Genomic DNA, 19,165 nt, shown 5'->3' with positions numbered 1-19,165 from the left:
AGGGGTCTCGGGACTGAGGGGTCTCGGGACTGAGGGGTCTCGGGACTGAGAGGCAGAGGAGTCTCGGTCTCGGGACTGAGGGGCAGAGGAGTCTCGGTCTCGGGACTGAGAGGCAGAGGGGTCTCGGTCTCGGGGCTGAGGGGCAGAGGGGTCTCGGTCTCGGGGCTGAGGGGCAGAGGGGTCTCGGTGTTCTCGTGCACAGGTCACAAAAAGTTAGTACGTCACAAGTAATTAAGGCTAATGGAATGCTATCCTTTATTACGGAAGAGTCAAACATTAAGTACGATGTTATGTTCAGTGAAACAGGGCAGTGGTGATACTACATCTGGAATACACAGGTTTGCACAGGTTTGGTCTCCTTATTTGAGGAAGGATGGAACTGTGTTTGAGACGGTTCTGAAGAGGTTTACTAGATTGATAGCTGGAATGAGCAGGTTGTCTTATGAGGTATGTTTGGACAGTCTGGGATTGCATCCACTGGAGTTTAGAAGAGTGAGGGGTGATGTGATTGACGTTTATAAGATCCTGAATATTCTTGACAAGGTGGATGTGGAAAGGATGTTTCCTCTTGTGGGCGAGTCCAGGACTCTGGGGCATTGTTTAAAATTAGGGGTCGCGCTTTTAAGATCATGTGGGAGAGTTGCTTTCTATCAGAGAATTGTGCGACTTTGGAATGCAGGAGTCGGTGAAAGAGAAATCAATGATAAATTTTATAAATTTAGAGAACCCAAGTCTTTTTTTCCAATGAAGGGGAAATTTAGCGTGGCTGATTCACCTACTCTGCACATCTTTTGTGTTGTGAGGGTGAGACCCATCCGGGCCTGGGGAGAATGTGCAAACTTCACACTAACAGTGACCCGGGACCGGGATCGAACCTGGGTCCTCAGTGCCATGAGCCAGCAGTGCTAGCCACTGTACCACCATGCTGCCCATCATTGAATACTTTTAAGGCAGAGGAAGATAGATTCTTGTTAGGCATGCGGATCAAAGGTTATTGGGGGTAGGTGAAGATGTACAATTCAACACAAACACATCAACCATGATCTTATTGAATGGTGGAGCAGGCTCGAGGGGCCGCATTACCTACTCCATGCTCCTAGTTCCGATTTACAATGGCCCAGTGCCCCACGCCCACCGATTCCCCCACCCCATCACCCCGGGTTACCAACCCATCCCCATCGCCCCAGGTTATCACCCCATCCCCATTGCACCTGGGTACCATACCATAACCCCTGCCCTGGGTTCCCGGCTCGTCCCCGGTTGGCCCAGTTACCACCCCATTGCCACCTCTCCCCTGGATGCACTGGTTACCGTCCCTTCCACCCAGTTACCAGCTCCTCCCCCTGTTGCCCCAGTTACCCCCTCTCCTCCTCCTCCACCCACCCCCCGGTTCCCCCTCCTCCCCCCCCGTTACCCCCTCCTCCCTCCCCCCCCGTTACCCCCTCCTCCCTCCCCCCCCGTTACCCCCTCCTCCCCCCCCCCCGGTTACCCCCTCCTCCCCCCCGCCTCCCCCCCCGCCCCCTCCCTCCCTCCCCCTCCCTCCCCCCCCGCCTCCCCCTCCCCCTCCCTCCCTCCCCCCTCCCTCCCTCCCTCCCCCCTCCCTCCCTCCCTCCCCCCTCCCTCCCTCCCTCCCCCCCCGCCTCCCCCCTCCCCCCCTCCCGCCCCCCTCACTCCCCCCCCCTCCCGCCCCCCCTCCTCCTCCTCCTCCCCCCCCCCCGGTTACCTCCTCCTCCTCCCCCCCCGGTTACCCCCTCCTCCCCCCACGTTACCCCCTCCTCCTCCTCCCCCCCCCGGTTACCCCTTCCTCCCCCCCCTCCGTTACCCCTTCCTCCCCCCCCCCCGTTACCCCCTCCTCCTCCCCTCCCCCCTGTTACCCCCTCCTCTCCCCCGGTTACCCCCTCCTCTCCCCCCCCCGGTTACCCCTTCCTCCCCCCCCCCGGTTACCCCCTCCTCCCCCGTTACCCCCTCCTCCTCCCCTCCCCCCTGTTACCCCCTCCTCTCCCCCGGTTACCCCCTCCTCTCCCCCCCCCCCCGGTTACCCCTTCCTCCTCCCCCCCCCCGGTTACCCCCTCCTCCGCCCCAGTTACCACCTCCCCCCGGATACCTCCTCCTCCTCCTCCTCCCGCCCTGGTTACCCCCCCCTCCTATCCCCCTCCGTTGCCCCGGTTGCCCCCTCCTCCTCTCCCCCCCCTCTCCCCCCCCGGTTACCCACTCCTCTCTCCCCCCCCCGGTTGCCCCGTTTACCCCCTCCTCTCCCCCCCCCCCGGTTGCCCCGGTTGCCCCCCTCCTCTCCCCCCCCGGTTACCCCCTCCTCTCCCCCCCCCGGTTACCCCCTACTCTCCCCCCCCCCCGTTGCCACGGTTACCCCCTCCTCTCCCCTCTCCCCCCCCCGGTTGCCCCGGTTACCCCCTCCTCTCCCCTCTCCCCCCCCCCCGGTTGCCCCGGTTACCCCCTCCTCTCCCTCTCCCCCCCCCCCGGTTGCCCCGGTTACCCCCTCCTCTCCCCCCCCCCCCGGTTGCCCCGGGTTACCCCCTCCTCTCCCCCCCCCCCGGTTGCCCCGGTTACCCCCTCCTCTCCCCTCCCCCCCCGTTGCCACGGTTACCCCCTCCTCTCCCCCCCCGGTTACCCCCTCCTCTCCCCCCCCCCGGTTACCCCCTCCTCTCCCACCCCCCCCGATTGCCTCGGTTACCCCCTCCTCTCCCCCCCCCCCCGGTTGCCCCGGTTACCCCCTCCTCTCCCCTCCCCCCCCGTTGCCACGGTTACCCCCTCCTCTCCCCCCCCCCCCCGGTTACCCCCTCCTCTCTTCCCCCCCCCCCGGTTGCCCCGGTTGCCCCGGTTACCCCCTCCTCTCCCCCCCCCCCGGTTGCCCCGGTTACCCCCTCCTCTCCTCTCCCCTCCCCCCCCGTTGCCCCGGTTACCCCCTCCTCTCCCACCCCCCCCGGTTGCCCCGGTTACCCCCCTCCTCTCCCACCCCCCCCGGTTGCCCCGGTTACCCCTCCTCTCCCTCCCCCCCGGTTGCCCCGGTTACCCCCTCCTCTCCCCTCCCCCCCCGTTGCCACGGTTACCCCCTCCTCTCCCCCCCCCCCGGTTACCCCCTCCTCTCCCTCCCCCCCGGTTGCCCCGGTTACCCCCTCCTCTCCCCCCCCCCCCCGGTTGCCCCGGTTACCCCCTCCTCTCCCCTCCTCTCCCTCCCCCCCGGTTGCCCCGGTTACCCCCTCCTCTCCCCTCCTCTCCCATCCCCCCCCCCGGGTTGCCCCGGTTACCCCCTCCTCTCTCCCCCCCCCGGTTGCCCCGGTTGCCCCGGTTACCCCCTCCTCTCCCCCCCCCCCGGTTGCCCCGGTTACCCCCTCCTCTCCTCTCCCCTCCCCCCCCGTTGCCCCGGTTACCCCCTCCTCTCCCACCCCCCCCGGTTGCCCCGGTTACCCCCTCCTCTCCCACCCCCCCCGGTTGCCCCGGTTACCCCCTCCTCTCCCTCCCCCCCGGTTGCCCCGGTTACCCCCTCCTCTCCCCTCCCCCCCCGTTGCCACGGTTACCCCCTCCTCTCCCCCCCCCCCCCCGGTTACCCCCTCCTCTCCCTCCCCCCCCGGTTGCCCCGGTTACCCCCTCCTCTCCCCTCCTCTCCCTCCCCCCCGGTTGCCCCGGTTACCCCCTCCTCTCCCCTCCTCTCCCATCCCCCCCCCCGGTTACCCCCTCCTCTCCCCCCCCCCCCCGGTTGCCCCGGTTACCGGCTCCGCTGCAGCGATTCACCCCGAAGTCGGGAAACTTTCAGAGACTCCGCGCCTGCGCAATGAGACCGGCCCCGCCCGCCCGGACCGCGCAACTGCGCATGCGCGGCGCCATCTCGCCGCCGCTGCAAACCCGGGACCCCCTCCCCCGGGATCCACTCCCCAGGGATCCTCTCCCCCGGGATCCACTCCCTCGGGATCCAGTCACACCCGGGACCCCCTCCCCCGGGACCCCCTCCCCCCGGGATCCACTCCCCAGGGATCCTCTCCCCCGGGATCCACTCCCCTCGGGATCCACTCAGGGATCATCTCCCATTCACACCGGGATCCACTCCCCCGGGATCCACTCACACCCGGGATTCTCTCCCCCGGGATCCACTCAGGGATCATCTCCCATTCACACCGGGATCCACTCCCCCGGGATCCACTCACACCCGGGACCCCCTCCACCGGGATCCACTCCCCTCGGGATCCACTCACACCCGGGATTCCCCTCCCCCGGGATCCACTCAGGGATCATCTCCCCTCGGGATCCACTCCCATTCACACCGGGATCCACTCCCCCGGGATCCACTCACACCCGGGATTCCCTCCCCCGGGATCCACTCAGGGATCATATCCCCTCGGGATCCACTCCCATTCACACCGGGATCCACTCCCCCGGGATCCACTCACACCCGGGATTCCCTCCCCCGGGATCCACTCAGGGATCATCTCCCCTCGGGATCCACTCCCATTCACACCGGGATCCTCTCCCCCGGGATCCACTCACACCCGGGATTCCCTCCCCCCGGGATCCACTCAGGGATCCTCTCCCCTCGGGATCCACTCCCATTCACACCGGGATCCTCTCCCCCGGGATCCACTCCTCAGGGATCTCTCCCCTCGGGATCCACTCCCATTCACACCGGGATCCTCTCCCCCGGGATCCACTCACACCCGGGACCCTCTCCCCCGGGATCCACTCCTCAGGGATCCTCTCCCCTCGGGATCCACTCCCATTCACACCGGGATCCTCTCCCCCGGGATCCACTCACACCCGGGACCCTCTCCCCCGGGATCCACTCCTCAGGGATCCTCTCCCCTCGGGATCCACTCCCATTTACACCGGGATCCTCTCCCCCGGGAATCCACTCACACCCGGGACCCCCCTCCCCCGGGATCCACTCACACCCGGGACCCCCTCCCCCGGGATCCACTCACACCCGGGACCCCCTCCCCCGGGATCCTCTCCCCTCGGGGTCCACTCCCCATTCACACCGGGATCCTCTCCCCCGGGATCCACTCACACCCGGGACCCCCCTCCCCCCGGGATCCTCTCCCCCGGGACCCCCCTCCCCCCGGGGATCCTCTCCCCTCGGGATCCACTCCCATTCACACCGGGGTCCACTCCTCAGGGATCCTCTCCCCTTGGGATCCACTCCCATTCACACCGGGATCCACTCCCTCAGGGATCCTCTCCCCTCGGGATCCACTCCCATTCACACCGGGATCCACTCCCCCGGGATCCACACACACCCCGGGATTCCCTCCCCCGGGATCCACTCAGGGATCATCTCCCCTCGGGATCCACTCCCATTCACACCGGGATCCTCTCCCCCGGGATCCACTCACACCCGGGACCCCCCCGGGATCCACTCACAACCCGGGATTCCCTCCCCCGGGATCCACTCAGGGATCCTCTCCCCTCGGGATCCACTCCCATTCACACCGGGATCCTCTCCCCCGGGATCCACTCACACCCGGGACCCTCTCCCCCGGGATCCACTCCTCAGGGATCCTCTCCCCTCGGGATCCACTCCCATTCACAGCCGGGATCCTCTCCCCCGGGATCCACTCACACCCGGGACCCTCTCCCCCGGGATCCACTCCTCAGGGATCCTCTCCCCTCGGGATCCACTCCCATTCACACCGGGATCCTCTCCCCCCGGGATCCACTCACACCCCGGGACCCCCCTCCCCCGGGATCCACTCACACCCGGGACCCCCTCCCCCGGGATCCACTCACACCCGGGACCCCCCTCCCCCGGGATCCACTCCTCAGGGATCCTCTCCCCTCGGGATCCACTCCATTCACACCGGGATCCTCTCCCCCGGGATCCACTCACACCCGGGACCCCCTCCCCCGGGTCCTCTCCCCCGGGATCCACTCACACCTGGGACCCCCTCCCCCTCGGGATCCACTCACACCCGGGACCCCCTCCCCTCGGGATCCACTCCCATTCACACCGGGATCCTTTCCCCCTGGATCCACTCACACCCGGGACCCCCCCTCCCCCCGGGATCCACTCCCCAGGGATCCACACACAACACGGGATCCACTCACACCCGGGATCCCCAGGATCCACTCCCATTCACACCGGGATAAACTCCCCCGGGATCCACTCACACCCGGGATCCCATTTCCCACCAACCCCGGGATCGACTCCCCCAGATCCATCGCACCCGGGTCCACTCCCCACCCCGGGATCCACTCCACCCGGGATCCACCCCACCCGGATCCACTCCCCTCCCTGGGATCCCCCCCCCCCCAGATCCACCCCCGAGATCCACCGCCAGGTGCATACTCAGAGACAATGGAGTATTAACAAACTTTTGCCCAAGGTCTGAATGCCTTAAGATATCCCTGCTCGGCCCAGCTAGCCACGAGCTGAAGAATTAGCAACAACAGGAAAAGGCTGTCGATTACAAACTAGTAACCATTTAGCTCAAGTTAGAAAGAGTGCTGTCTAAAGGATGCGGAGCCTCAGGCCTTTTTCCCAGAACTCTGATATAATAAACTGCTTCTTTACTCATCCAAAGGCCTTCGAGTGAATATTTTCACCTTTAACACACAGTAACTTCATTTGAAGCCTACTTGTGACAACAAGCGATTTTCATTTCATTTTTTCATTTCAATTCCTCACAACTAAAATATATCCCAGTGAGGAAGCAAGATGGGAAAAGGGGTAAAAACATCCATGGCTAAATAAGGATGTACAGGACATTATAAAGACAAAGACGAAGTTATCATATTGCAAAGGTCACTGGCAAACTGAAAGATTGGGAAACGTTCAAACATATCCAAAGGGAGACTAATAATGTCATGAAAAGAGCTACGGTAAATTACAGAAGAAAACTAATGCAAAGTATCAAAAGGATAGCAGAAACTTCTACAGGTACATAAAAGGGAAGAGAGTCGCGGGTGAATGGTGGCTTTTGTGAGGGCCACGAAGAATCCAGCACGAGTTTTAAGGATACAAAGAAATAACATTTATTTACAATAACATATATAGATAACAGCAGCAGCAACTTCCCTTGCTGCGCACTTCTGAAATGAAATGAAAATCGCTTATTGTCACAAGTAGGCTTCAATGAAGTTACTGTGAAAAGCCCCTAGTCGCCACATCCCGGCACCTATTCGGGGAGGCTGGTACGGGAATTGAATCGTGCTGCTGGCCTGCCTTGGTCTGCTTTGAAAGCCAGCGATTTCACCCTGTGCTAAACCTCCCTGGCTGGTTCCCAACTGGCCAGCTTTATTTATGCAGGGAGTCTGATCATGGTTTCTCCGCCCCCCTCACTGGGGAAGCTCATACGCACACAGGATTGTGGGATTGTCATTAGTCCCCAGCCAATGGTAAGCAGGCAGGTTATAACATCCCTCCCCCCAAAGTCCAAGGAATCCACCGAAGACCCTGGCGAAGGAGGACGTCGGACTCGTTTTGCCGCAGGCCGGACACCATTTGAACGAGGCACTGGATCGGGCAGCGTGTAACGAGACGGAGACCGGCACTTCCGTGATGAATGGCGTAACGGTTGAACATCCACGGCCTGTGGGCCCAAGGACTCCCCCTCTGAGGCGTCCTGTGTCTCCATCTCAGAGTCAGAGTCTGCTGCCTCCATCATCTCGGCGTCTCTATCTCCACGCGGTTCTGTAACGACCTGCGCAGGCTTTGAGTGAGGCACCAGAGGAAGATTGTGAGGACTACCTTCCCTTGTCTTTGGTCTCTGCGGCTGTAGAAATGAGTTCCGGGGGTGGGGAATCTTTGGAAGGGATAGTCTTCTGGACAGAATGTGGTCTACATGTTTGCGCTGGAGACGACCCTGGGCTTGCACCTGGTATGAGATAGAGCCCATTTGGCGAAAGATTATGCCAGGAACCCACTGGGCACCACCAGCAAAATTGCGAACGAACTCTGGGTCACCGGGCGCAAACTGCCGAATCGGCCGATGCTGAGAAAATCCCTGTCCCTGCCGTTCTTGTGTGCGGCGTACTTTTGCGCCAATGTCTGGGAAAACCATACTAAGGCGGGTGCGAAGTCTCTGGTCTATTAGGAGTTCTGCGGGAGCTACCCCAGTCACCGCATGGGGGGTGGTCCTATATGTAAACAAAAACACGAGCCAGTCTCGTGTCCATTGCCCCGGAAGACTGATTCGTTAGGCCTCGATTGAATGTCTGCACTGCGCGCTCTGCCAACCCATTTGAAGCCGGGTGGTGAGGGTCGTTTCGGATATGGCGTATGCCGTTCATCTTCAAGAACCTCGCAAACTCCTCACTGGTGAATGGAGTGCCGTTATCCGTGACCAGCACCTCGGGGAGGCCATGCGTACTGAAAGACAAACAAATCTTCTCCATTGTTGCATAGGACGTTGTGCCCTGCATCTTATGCACCTCTAGCCATTTAGACTGGGCATCGATTAATAGAAAGAACATGGGTCCTTGAAAAGGGCCGGCGAAATACGCATGCAAGCGCGCCCAAGGCCGCCCTGGCCATTCCCAGTGATATAGGGGCACGGACGGCGGAAGCATTTGATGCTCCTGGCAAATGGAGCAGTTTTGGGCCACCTTCTCAATGTCGGTGGCGAGGCCTGGCCACCAGACATAACTCTGGGCCAACATTTTCATTGTGGTCACACCGGGATGCCCATTGTGCAAGTCTCTTAATATCAGCTCCTGTCCTTTTTCCGGGACAATCACACGCGTCCCCCACAAGAGGATGCCGTCTTCCACGCTGAATTCTGACAGCTTGGAGGAAAATGCCCGCAACTCACCTGGGGGCTGTCTATGCTGCCCACCATACAGGACTATGTGCCGAACCTTTGACAGGACTGGCTCCGTCTGGGTCCACTCACGGATCTGTGATGCCGTGACAGGCAAGGAGTCCATAAAATTTAGGGTTGCAACCATCTCACCGGTCGTGGGGGTCGACATGGGGCCGGTCGATAAAGGCAATCGGCTCAGTGCGTCGGCATTCGCTATCTGGGTTCCTGGTTTGTGCTCCAGAGAATACTCTTATGTAGCGAGCAACAAAGCCCAGCGCTGGATCCGTGTGGAAGCAATGGGCGGTATTGGCTTATCCTCTCTGAAAAGTCCCAGCAGAGGCTTATGATCAGTCACGATAGTGAAGTGGCGGCCATACACTTACTGGTGGAAACGTTTCACCGCAAAGACCACTGCCAGGCCCTGCTTCTCGATCTGCGCGTACTTTTTCTCCGCTGCAGTCAATGTGCGGGAGGCGAAAGCTATTGGCCGCTCGGGCCCGTTCTCCATCTTGTGGGACAGGACGGCCCCAATACCATACGGGGATGCATCACACGTGATGAGCAAAGGCTTTCCAGGATCAGAGTGGGTTAGTAACCCAGACGACGACAATTGTTGTTTTACCCGCCGGAAAGCGGTTTCTTGCGGCTGACCCCAAACCCAGGTGTGATTTTTCTTTAGCAGCAGGTGCAAGGGGGCCAGCGTAGTTGCCAGATTGGGGAGGAACTTCCCGGAATAGTTTACGAGGCCGAGAAAAGAGCGAAGATGCGAAGTGTCAGTCGGGGCGGGGGCCTGTTGAATCGCGCGCACCTTCTCTGCGACGGGGTGCAAATCTTCGCGGTCCACCCGATAACCCAGGTAGACTACTTCCTTCACTTTGTGAGACGTAAACGGACTCCAGCCTCCGAAAAGCGTCTAAGGACAGCCTCCAGATTTTCCAAGTGTCCCTGCTCCAACGTCCCTGTGATCAAAACGTCATCTAAGTAGACAGCGACACGCAGTAAACCTCTCAAAATGCCTTCCATAACGCGTTGAAAAATAGCGCAGGCAGAGGATACTCCAAAGGGCAAATGTGTATATTCATACAGGCCCCAGTGTGTATTAATCGTTACATATGGCCAGGAGGCAGGGTCCAGCTCCAACTGTAGGTAGGCGTGACTCATATCTAATTTTGTGAACGAGAGTCCGCCTGCAAACTTTGCGTAGAGATCCTCTATGCGAGGCATTGGATATCGGTCGAGTCGGGAAGCCGTATTCACTGTAAGTTTATAGTCGCCGCACAAGCGAACTGTGGCATCTGGCTTCATTACAGGTACAATTGGTGCTGCCCAGTCAGCGTAACGGACGGGCCTGATAATACCCAAAGTCTCCAAACCAGTGAGCTCCCCTTCTACCTTCTCGAGCAAGGCGTAAGGCACCAGGCGCGCCCAGAAATAGCGCAGCGTGGCTCCTGGTTCGACTTGGATATGGCTACGGCCCCTTTTATTTTCCCCAAACCGGGCTGGAATACATCTGGGTATCATCCTAGCACCTCAGTCAACCGTCCAGAAACTGTTTGGAGGATGTGCTGCCATTGCAACCGCAAATGGCGCAACCAGTCCCGACCCAACAAGCTGGGCCCATGGCCGCGCACCACGATAAGTGGGAAACGCCCCTCCTGGCGTCCATAAACAACAGGGGTCAGCATAGGTCCTGCAATGTCCAGTGGTTCCCCCGTGTAGGTGGCCAACCTGGCCTGTGAGTCGGTTAATGTAAGGGTCTGTATACCCTGCTTGATGCGGTCGAATGTCCTCTGGGCGATCACAGAGACCGCTGCGCCAGTGTCCAACTCCATCTCAAGCGGGTGACCATTGACCCGTACTGTCACCTTAATGGGGGCCACGCGGGGAGCTGCCACACAATGCAGCTGCAGGCAGTCGTCCTCTGTCTCCACATCCTCGGGTGTAGTCGCCGCAGGTTCATCCACATGGAAGGTACGGCCTCTGGGCTGGCCCCAGTTTCGGTTGGAACGACGGCTCGCCCCCAGGACCGGCGTCCGCGACGGGGTCGGCGCCTACAGGTCTGACACGGACGTGGCTCCTCATCCATTGGTTCTGGAGAAGGCTCCCTTCGGGGAGGAATGTCCGACGGCCACTGGCGTCGATCTGGACGTCGCCTCGCCCAAGGTACCGCAGGGGTGCGGGGGGGGGGGGGGGGGGAACGTTGTGGTAGTACCAGGTATTGCGGTACCTGAGAGGCTGATGACCATTGGTTAGACCCAGGAGTCTACCATTGGCTGTATTACGTAGCTCCGCCCTGAAGGCGGGGTATAAGAGATGGTACCGTCCCAGCAGCCTTCACTTTCTGTACCGAAGCTGCTGGGGAACAAGTTCTAGTAGATTAAAGCCTCAGTTATGGAATCACTTCGTCTTGAGTGTAATTGATCGCGCATCAATTTAATCTACTAGACTTAAGCTGGAAGGATGGATCTTCGAATCAAACCGGAGTGCCTCCAGCTCAGCCCCCACGTGGATAACTCTGCTGATATTTTTAAACCCTGGCTGGCGTGCTTTAAGGGCTACCTCGACATGGTCGTAGGCACCCCCATGTAAGGACAGAAGATGCATCTCCTGCGCTCCCGGGTCAGCCCTGGGATCTACCCCCTTATCGAGGAGGCGGAGAACTATGCTGCCGCAATCGAGCTGCTGGAAGGACATTACATCCGCCCTGTAAACCAGGTCTACGCTCGTCACCTGCTTGCGACTAGGCGGCAAAGCCCCGAGGAAACGTTGGAAGATTTCTACCGGGCGCTACTGGTGCTAGGCCGAAACTGTGGCTGCCCGCAAGTTTCGGGGAGCGAGCACATGGAACTTTTAATCAGGGATGCTTTCGTTGCAGGTATGAGCTCTCCCGATATCCGCCGAAGACTCCTAGAAAGGGACACTCTGGGACTTACAGTGGCACAGGCCATGGCAGGGTCCATGGACGTTGCCTACAAAAATGCGCTGTCCTTTGCACCCGATGCGCGGCGGCCCCCTGGGCTGCGTGGCACCCCGCAGCGGCAGCCCCACAGACCTTCCCCCTGACCCTGCAAGCCTGCGCGGCGAGACGGCCCGCCAACGCCGCCGGGCCCCGCTGTTTCTTCTGCGGGCAGGTGAACCATCCCCGTCGACGCTGCCTGGCCCGCGCCGCCGCCTGCAAAGGATGCAGCAAGAAGGGCCACTTTGTGGGGGTCTGCCAGGCCCGCGCCGTGGCCGCGGTCTCCAGCGACTATGGACCGCCGCGGCAAACCCCCTCAGGCCCCGACCGGCCAGCGCTCACCGCCACCCCCCTATCCTAGCGCCACGGGCGCGGCCATCTTGCCCCCCGGACTCAACGCTGGACGGGTGGGCGCTGCCATTTTGTCCATCGCCGCCACCATCTTCTTCATCCCCGGACACCATGTACGCCCCATGGGTGACGCCATCTTGGATGGGGCCCCAGGCCCCCAGCACGGCCGTCTACACGCTGCCCGATCAGAACTCGCAACTGCTTCATCTGGCCTCGGTGACACTGGACCAAAGTCGACCCCGGACACTCGCAACAGCAACAACGACGGTTTTCATCAACGGCCACGAGACGTCTTGCCTGATTGACTCTGGGAGCACGGAAAGCTTTGTCCACCCCGACACGGTAAGGCGCTGTTCACTTGTTACCCACCCTGTAAACCAAAGGATATCCCTGGCCTCCGGGTCACACTCGGTGGAGATAAAGGGGTTCTGCCTAGCGAACCTCACTGTCCAAGGCAGGAAATTCAACAATTTCCGCCTGTATGTCCTGCCGCACCTCTGCGCGGCTACACTCCTGGGGCTGGACTTCCAATGCCATTTGCAAAGCCTGACTTTTAAATTCGGCGGCCCTATACCGCCCCTTACTGTCTGCGGCCTCACGACCCTTAATGTCGACCCGCCTTCCCTGTTTGCGAACGTCACCCCGGATTGCAAGCCCGTCGCCACCAGGAGCAGGCGGTACAGTGCCCAGGACCGGACCTTCATCAGGTCAGAGGTCCAAAGGCTGCTAGGGGAAGGGGTCATCGAAGCGAGCAACAGTCCCTGGAGAGCTCAAGTAGTGGTGGTAAAGACCAGGGAGAAGCATAGGATGGTCATAGACTACAGCCAGACCATCAACAGGTTTACACAGCTAGATGCGTACCCTCTCCCCCGTATAGCCGACCTGGTAAACAGGATCGCACAATACAAGGTCTTCTCCACGGTGGACCTCAAGTCCGCCTACCACCAGCTACCCCTCCGCACTAGTGACCGCAGGTACACTGCCTTCGAAGCAGATGGGCGGCTCTATCAATTTTTAAGAGTTCCCTTTGGTGTCACTAATGGGGTCTCGGTCTTCCAGCGAGAGATGGACCGAATGGTTGATCGGTACGGCTTACGCGCAACGTTCCCGTATCTGGATGACGTCACCATCTGCGGCCATGACCAGCAGGACCATGACACCAACCTCCGCAAATTTCTCCAGACCGCGAAAATCCTTAACCTGACATACAATAAGGATAAATGCGTGTTTAGCACCGACCGTCTACCCATTCTCGGCTACGTAGTGCGAAGTGGAGTCATAGGCCCTGACCCTGAGCGCATGCGCCCCCTTATGGAGTACCCCATCCCTCACTGCCCCAACGCCCTGAAATGCTGCCTAGGGTTTTTCAGTTACTACGCCCAGTGGGTCCCCAATTACGCAGACAAAGCCCGATCCCTAATCCAGTCCACAACCTTCCCCCTGTCGACGGAGGCCCGCCAGGCCTTCAGCCGCATCAAAGCAGACATTGCAAAGGCCACGATGCGCGTCATAGACGAGTCCCTCCCCTTCCAGGTCGAGAGCGATGCGTCCGAAGTAGCTCTGGCGGCCACCCTCAACCAAGCGGGCAGGCCCGTGGCTTTCTTCTCCCGTACCCTCCATGCTTCCGAAATTCGCCACTCCTCGGTCGAAAAAGAGGCACAAGCCATAATAGAAGCTGTGAGACATTGGAGGCATTACCTGGCCGGCAGGAGATTTACTCTCCTCACGGACCAACGGTCGGTTGCCTTCATGTTCGATAATGCACAGCGGGGCAAGATTAAAAACAACAAGATCTTGCGGTGGAGGATAGAGCTCTCCACCTTCAGCTACGAGATCTTGTACCGTCCGGGGAAGCTGAACGAGCCTCCTGATGCACTGTCCCGCGGCACTTGTGCCACTGCACAAGTGGACCGCCTCCGAGCCCTCCACGAGGACCTCTGCCACCCGGGGGTCACTCGTTTTTTCCATTTCGTCAAGACCCGCAACCTGCCCTACTCCATCGAGGAGGTCAGGACAGTCACCAGGGACTGCCAAATCTGCGCGGAGTGCAAACCGCACTTCTACCGGCCAGAGAGGGCGCACCTGATAAAGGCTTCCCGTCCCTTTGAACGCCTCAGCATGGATTTCAAAGGCCCCCTCCCCTCCACCGACCACAACACGTATTTCCTGAACGTGATTGACGAGTACTCCCGGTTCCCATTCGCCATCCCCTGCCCGGACATGGCCACAACCACCGTCATCAAGGCCCTCCAGGGTACCTTTACACTGTTCGGGTTCCCCGCGTACATACACAGCGATAGGGGGTCTTCCTTTATGAGCGATGAGCTGCGTCAATTCCTGCTCAGCAAGGGCATCGCCTCAAGCAGGACGACCAGTTACAACCCCTGGGGAAACGGACAGGTGGAGAGGGAGAACGGAACGGTCTGGAAGACTGTTCTACTGGCCCTATGGTCCAGGGATCTCCCGGTCTCCCGCTGGCAAGAAGTCCTCCCGATGGCCCTCCACGACATCCGGTCGCTGCTCTGTATAACCACAAATCAGACACCTCATGAGCGTCTCCTTGTTTTCCCCAAGAAGTCCTCCTCCGGGACCTCGCTCCCAACCTGGCTAGCAACACCCGGACCCATCCTGCTTCGGGAGCACGTGCGGACGCACAAGTCGGACCCGTTGGTCGAGAGGGTCCACCTGCTGCACGCTAACCCCCAGTACGCCTACGTGGCGTTCCCTGACAGCCGGCAAGACAGTCTCCCTTCGGGACCTGCCGACCGCCGGAACCCCACGCGCACGCCCCCCCCTCCCTGTGAATCTTTTGCCCCAACAGCGCCGCCTAGGGGTGACGAAGCTGCCAGTGGGCAGCACGGTAGCATTGTGGATAAATGTGGTAGTAGCAGGTATTGCGGTACCTGAGAGGCTGATGACCATTGGTTAGATCCAGGAGTCTACCATTGGCTGTATTATGTAGCTCCGCCCTGAAGGTGGGGTGTAAGAGACGGTGCCGTCCCAGCAGCCTTCACTTTCTGTACCGAAGCTGCTGGGGAAAAGGTTCTAGCAGATTAAAGCCTCAGTTATGGAATCACTTCGTCTTGAGTGTAATTGATCGCGCATCAGACGTTTTCACATGGAAGGGGTTGCGCCCCAAGGCATGCACTTCCATTCCCTGTATCTCCTGCACTCCTCGCTCTGCGCTCTCTCAGGACAAGACTATTTGTATTGCCTGTTGAAAAGTCAATGTTGGCTCCGCTAACAACTTTCTCTGGGTGGCCGCATTGTTAATACCGCAAACCAAACGGTCGCGTAACATTTCTGACAAGGTCTCACCATAGTCACAGTATTCCGCAATCCTGCGTAGCCTGGATAGAAAATCGGCAAGGGATTCTCCAGGGGTCCTCTCAGCGGTATTAAACTGGTAACGTTGGACTATCGTGGACGGGGTTGGGTTAAAATGTTGCCCCACTAAATTCACAAGTTCATCAAACGTTTTGGTGTCCAGCGCAGCTGGGTACGTAAGGCTCCTAATCACCCCAAACGTATGCGGGCCGCAGGCGGTGAGCAATATGACCACCTGGCGATCGTTTTCGGTGATGTTGTTTGCCCGGAAATAGTAACGCATCCGTTGTGCGTACTGGTTCCAGCTTTCCAGCGCAGCATCAAAAACATCCAAACGTCTGTACAGAGGCATGGTGTAATAGAAAACAACTTCCAACCTGTATCCAACAAAAATCCAGGGAGGTGGCTTCAGCAGTGTAGACAGCTATTCACTTTAACCCTCGTCGCCAGTTTTGTGAGGGCCACGAAGAATCCAGCACGAGTTTTAAGGATACAAAGAAATTTACAATAACATATATATATATAACAGCAGCAGCAACTTCCCTTGCTGCTCACTTCTTCCTGCTGGTTCCAAACTGGCCAGCTTTATTTATGCAGGGAGTCTGCTAATGATTTCTCCGCCCCCCTCGTTGGGGAAGCTCATACTCCCACAGGATTGTGGGATTGTCATTAGTCCCCAGCCAACGGTAAGCAGGCAGGTTATAACAGTGGCCCCTTGGAAGATGAAGCTGGTGAGTTAATTGTGGGGAACACAGAAATGGCAGAGATGCTTAATCAATACTTGGCCTCAGTTTTCATGGTAGAAGACACCAGTACCATTCCTACGGGAACGGGCAATTCAGAGTTTTTAAAATAAATTTAGAGTACCCAATTCATTTTTATCAATTAAGGGGCAATTTAGCGTGGCCAATCCACCTACCCTGCACGTCTTTAGGTTGTAGGGGTGAAACCCACGCAGACACGGGGAGAATGTGCAAACGCCACACGGACAGTGACCCAGAACGGGATTGAACCTGGGACCTAGGTACCGTGAGGCAGCAGTGCTAATCACTGTGCCACCGTGCTGCCCCCGGCAATTCAGAGGTAATAGAAAGGGAGGAACTTAGAACAATCAACATCAATAGGGAAACGGTACTCAACAAACTATTGGGATTGAGGAGAGGCAAGTCCCCAGGGCCGGATGGCCTACATCCCCAGGTGCAAAACGAAGTGGCAGCAGAGATAGCGGATCCATTGGTTACAATATTCCAAAATTCCCTGTACACGGGAAAGGTTCCAGTGGATTGGGAAAACGCTAATGTAACGCCCTTATTCAAAAAGGGAGGGAGGCAGAATGTGGGAAATTACAGAGCAGTTTGTTTAACATCTGTTGTTGGAAAATTGTAACAATCAATTATCAAGGATGTAATATCAGGACATTTGGAAAGTCAAAGCGCTATCCCTCAGAGTCAGCATGGTTTTATGAAGGGTAAATCATGTTTGACTAATTTTCTTGAGTTCTTCGAAGATGTAACATGCAAAGTGGATAATGGGGACCCCGTAGATGTAGTATATCGGGACTTCCGGAAGGCGTTTGATAAGGGACTTGTTATGGGCCAGGGTTTAGAGAACCCCAAAGTGTATCATGGAGTTCACCTGACCCACAACTTTTACTAGATTGTGGTATGGGGAGCGCACGGCCCACTCTACAGGTGTGGTACAGCAGAAATGGGAAAGTATTTTTTAAAGCAAAACAATGTTTATTCTAAGAACTCAAGTTAACCTTTTTAAAACATACAGTGAACATCTTAGCGACCATCAATTCAAATACAACCCCCAAAGAATACAACACTAAGTAATCCTTTAAGCTTTCCTTTTAACATCCATATGACTTAAAACATCTTTTACCAGAAGCACATCAGGTTAAAGTCACTACTGTTAGTAGTTTTAAATCACCAGGATTGATTTACAGTCTTTAGATTACAGAGAGAGAAACTAATACCCCTTCTGGCTGTGACTGCAGCTATCCAGCTCAGAAAACGAAAGTAAAACACACCCTGCAGCAAACAGCCTAAAACAAAAGTAAAAAGCTGACAGACAGGTCAGCTCCACCCACTCCCTGACATCACTGCAGTAATAAACACCCATTTCTTAAAGGTACTCTCACTACAGATATTTATATACACACCCATTTATAAACACCCATTTCTTAAAGGTACTCTCACATGTAAGGGAGCACTTAGGAGGCAGTGATCATAATATGGTAGAATTCAATCTCCAATTTGAAAGAAAGAAGGTAGAATCAGATGTAAAGGTGTTACAGTTAAATAAAGGTAACTACAGGGGCATGAGGGAGGAACTGACGAAAATCGACTGGGAGCAGAGCCTAGTGGGAAAGACAGTAGAACAGCAATGGCAGGAGTTTCTGGGAGTAATTGAGGACACAGTACAGAGGTTCATCCCAAAGAAAAGAAAGGTTATCAGAGGGGGGATTAGGCAGCCATGGCTGACAAAGGAAGTTAGGGAATGCATCAAAGCAAAAGAGAAAGCCTATAATATGGCAAAGAGTAGTCAGAAGATTGGAAGAAATCTTTAATTTATGGGATCTTAACCTGTCGAACTACGCCAAGTTTGGGGGAAGCTTAGTTGATGAATCAAGTCCTGGCGCAATACGACAAGTTGTTTGATTCCTTGTATTATTCAACTGTGTAAAGTTGAAGGAATTTATATCATCTCTGCTATTCGGTTATCAGTAGCACTTTGCGAATACTGGAACTCAGCAGAAATTTGCAGTATAAACTTCTCAGGTGCCAAAAAGAATTGTTTTATTTGTAGTCGCTTGATTACAATTTGAAAGTCATTTAAAAGGCAATTCGTAGACAATTCGAAGCTTTCAGAGAATTACAGACATTATCTTTCTTTGCTTAGGCAGACAGCTCGAAAGTAACTTTTAAAAGGTCAAAGTCTGGCAATGAAACATGAAGAGAGAGAGAAAGCTAATCTTCAGCTAAACTCAAACTCAAAGTCAAAAGTGGACTAACATCACTGACACAGACTGTTAGACTGACAGAACCCCCAAAAGACATCTCTAAAATGGAGACTATAAAGGACAAAACTGACTAAACTAACAGAAAGACAAACTGACAGAATCAAAGACAACACAGCACAACACACCCCCAAAGACAATACATTAAAATGGCGGCGGAAACTTTTCAGTTATACACTTTCATATCTGTCTTAAGTCATCTAATCACACCCCAATATAATCCTAATTGGTTTGGGTTAGACTCAAACACATTTGATTTGATGGCAAGCCGTCCATCATTAATGTGCAACATCAGCTTTTTAATTGTTTCATGTCTACATGTTATGGAATGTGATATTTTGTGAATCTTTTAGCTGGCTTGGCTAATGTAACAATTGAGACTTCATATCGAGAACATATATATGATTCAATGCTCTTACAAACTGCATTGGATTCTTGCCACCTAGTTGCCATGGAACTCAGTCCTTGGCCTTGACAATTAGCACAAGCAGTGTCAAATTGTCTTGCAACTGTGCTGCTATAATCTTATAATGGAATTTTATGCTGTTTCATGTATCATATTGAAGTCCTGAATTTATGTGAGCTGAAATTCTCATTTTTAAAAGTGAGTACTAAAACAGCGATCTTTTACCTGTACTAGTTGTATTTGAAATACCTGGCTTCTACAGAAGGCTACAAAAACAAACAGAGGATAACAAAAAGAGAAATAAGGAAAGAGAGGATCAATTATGAAGGTAGGCTAGCCAGTAACATTAGGAA

At 56.5% G+C, this 19,165-nt stretch overlaps 1 protein-coding gene across 1 annotated transcript in view; it reads right to left on the bottom strand.

Annotated features, from left to right (window-relative positions):
• Positions 1–3,809, bottom strand: part of ilk (integrin-linked kinase) — a 284,664-nt gene extending 280,855 nt beyond the window's left edge. The window contains exon 1 of the mRNA XM_072477562.1: positions 3,726–3,809. The gene's annotated coding sequence lies outside the window, so the exon portion shown is untranslated. The remainder of the gene's footprint in view (positions 1–3,725) is intronic.
• Between the last annotated feature and the right edge of the window lie 15,356 nt (positions 3,810–19,165).

The sequence above is a fragment of the Scyliorhinus torazame genome, chromosome 15 (genome assembly GCF_047496885.1).
Source record: "Scyliorhinus torazame isolate Kashiwa2021f chromosome 15, sScyTor2.1, whole genome shotgun sequence".
In the NCBI taxonomy this organism is placed as follows: domain Eukaryota; kingdom Metazoa; phylum Chordata; class Chondrichthyes; order Carcharhiniformes; family Scyliorhinidae; genus Scyliorhinus; species Scyliorhinus torazame.
Note: the sequence above shows the minus strand (reverse complement) of the source record. Positions and strands in the feature narration are given on the sequence as shown.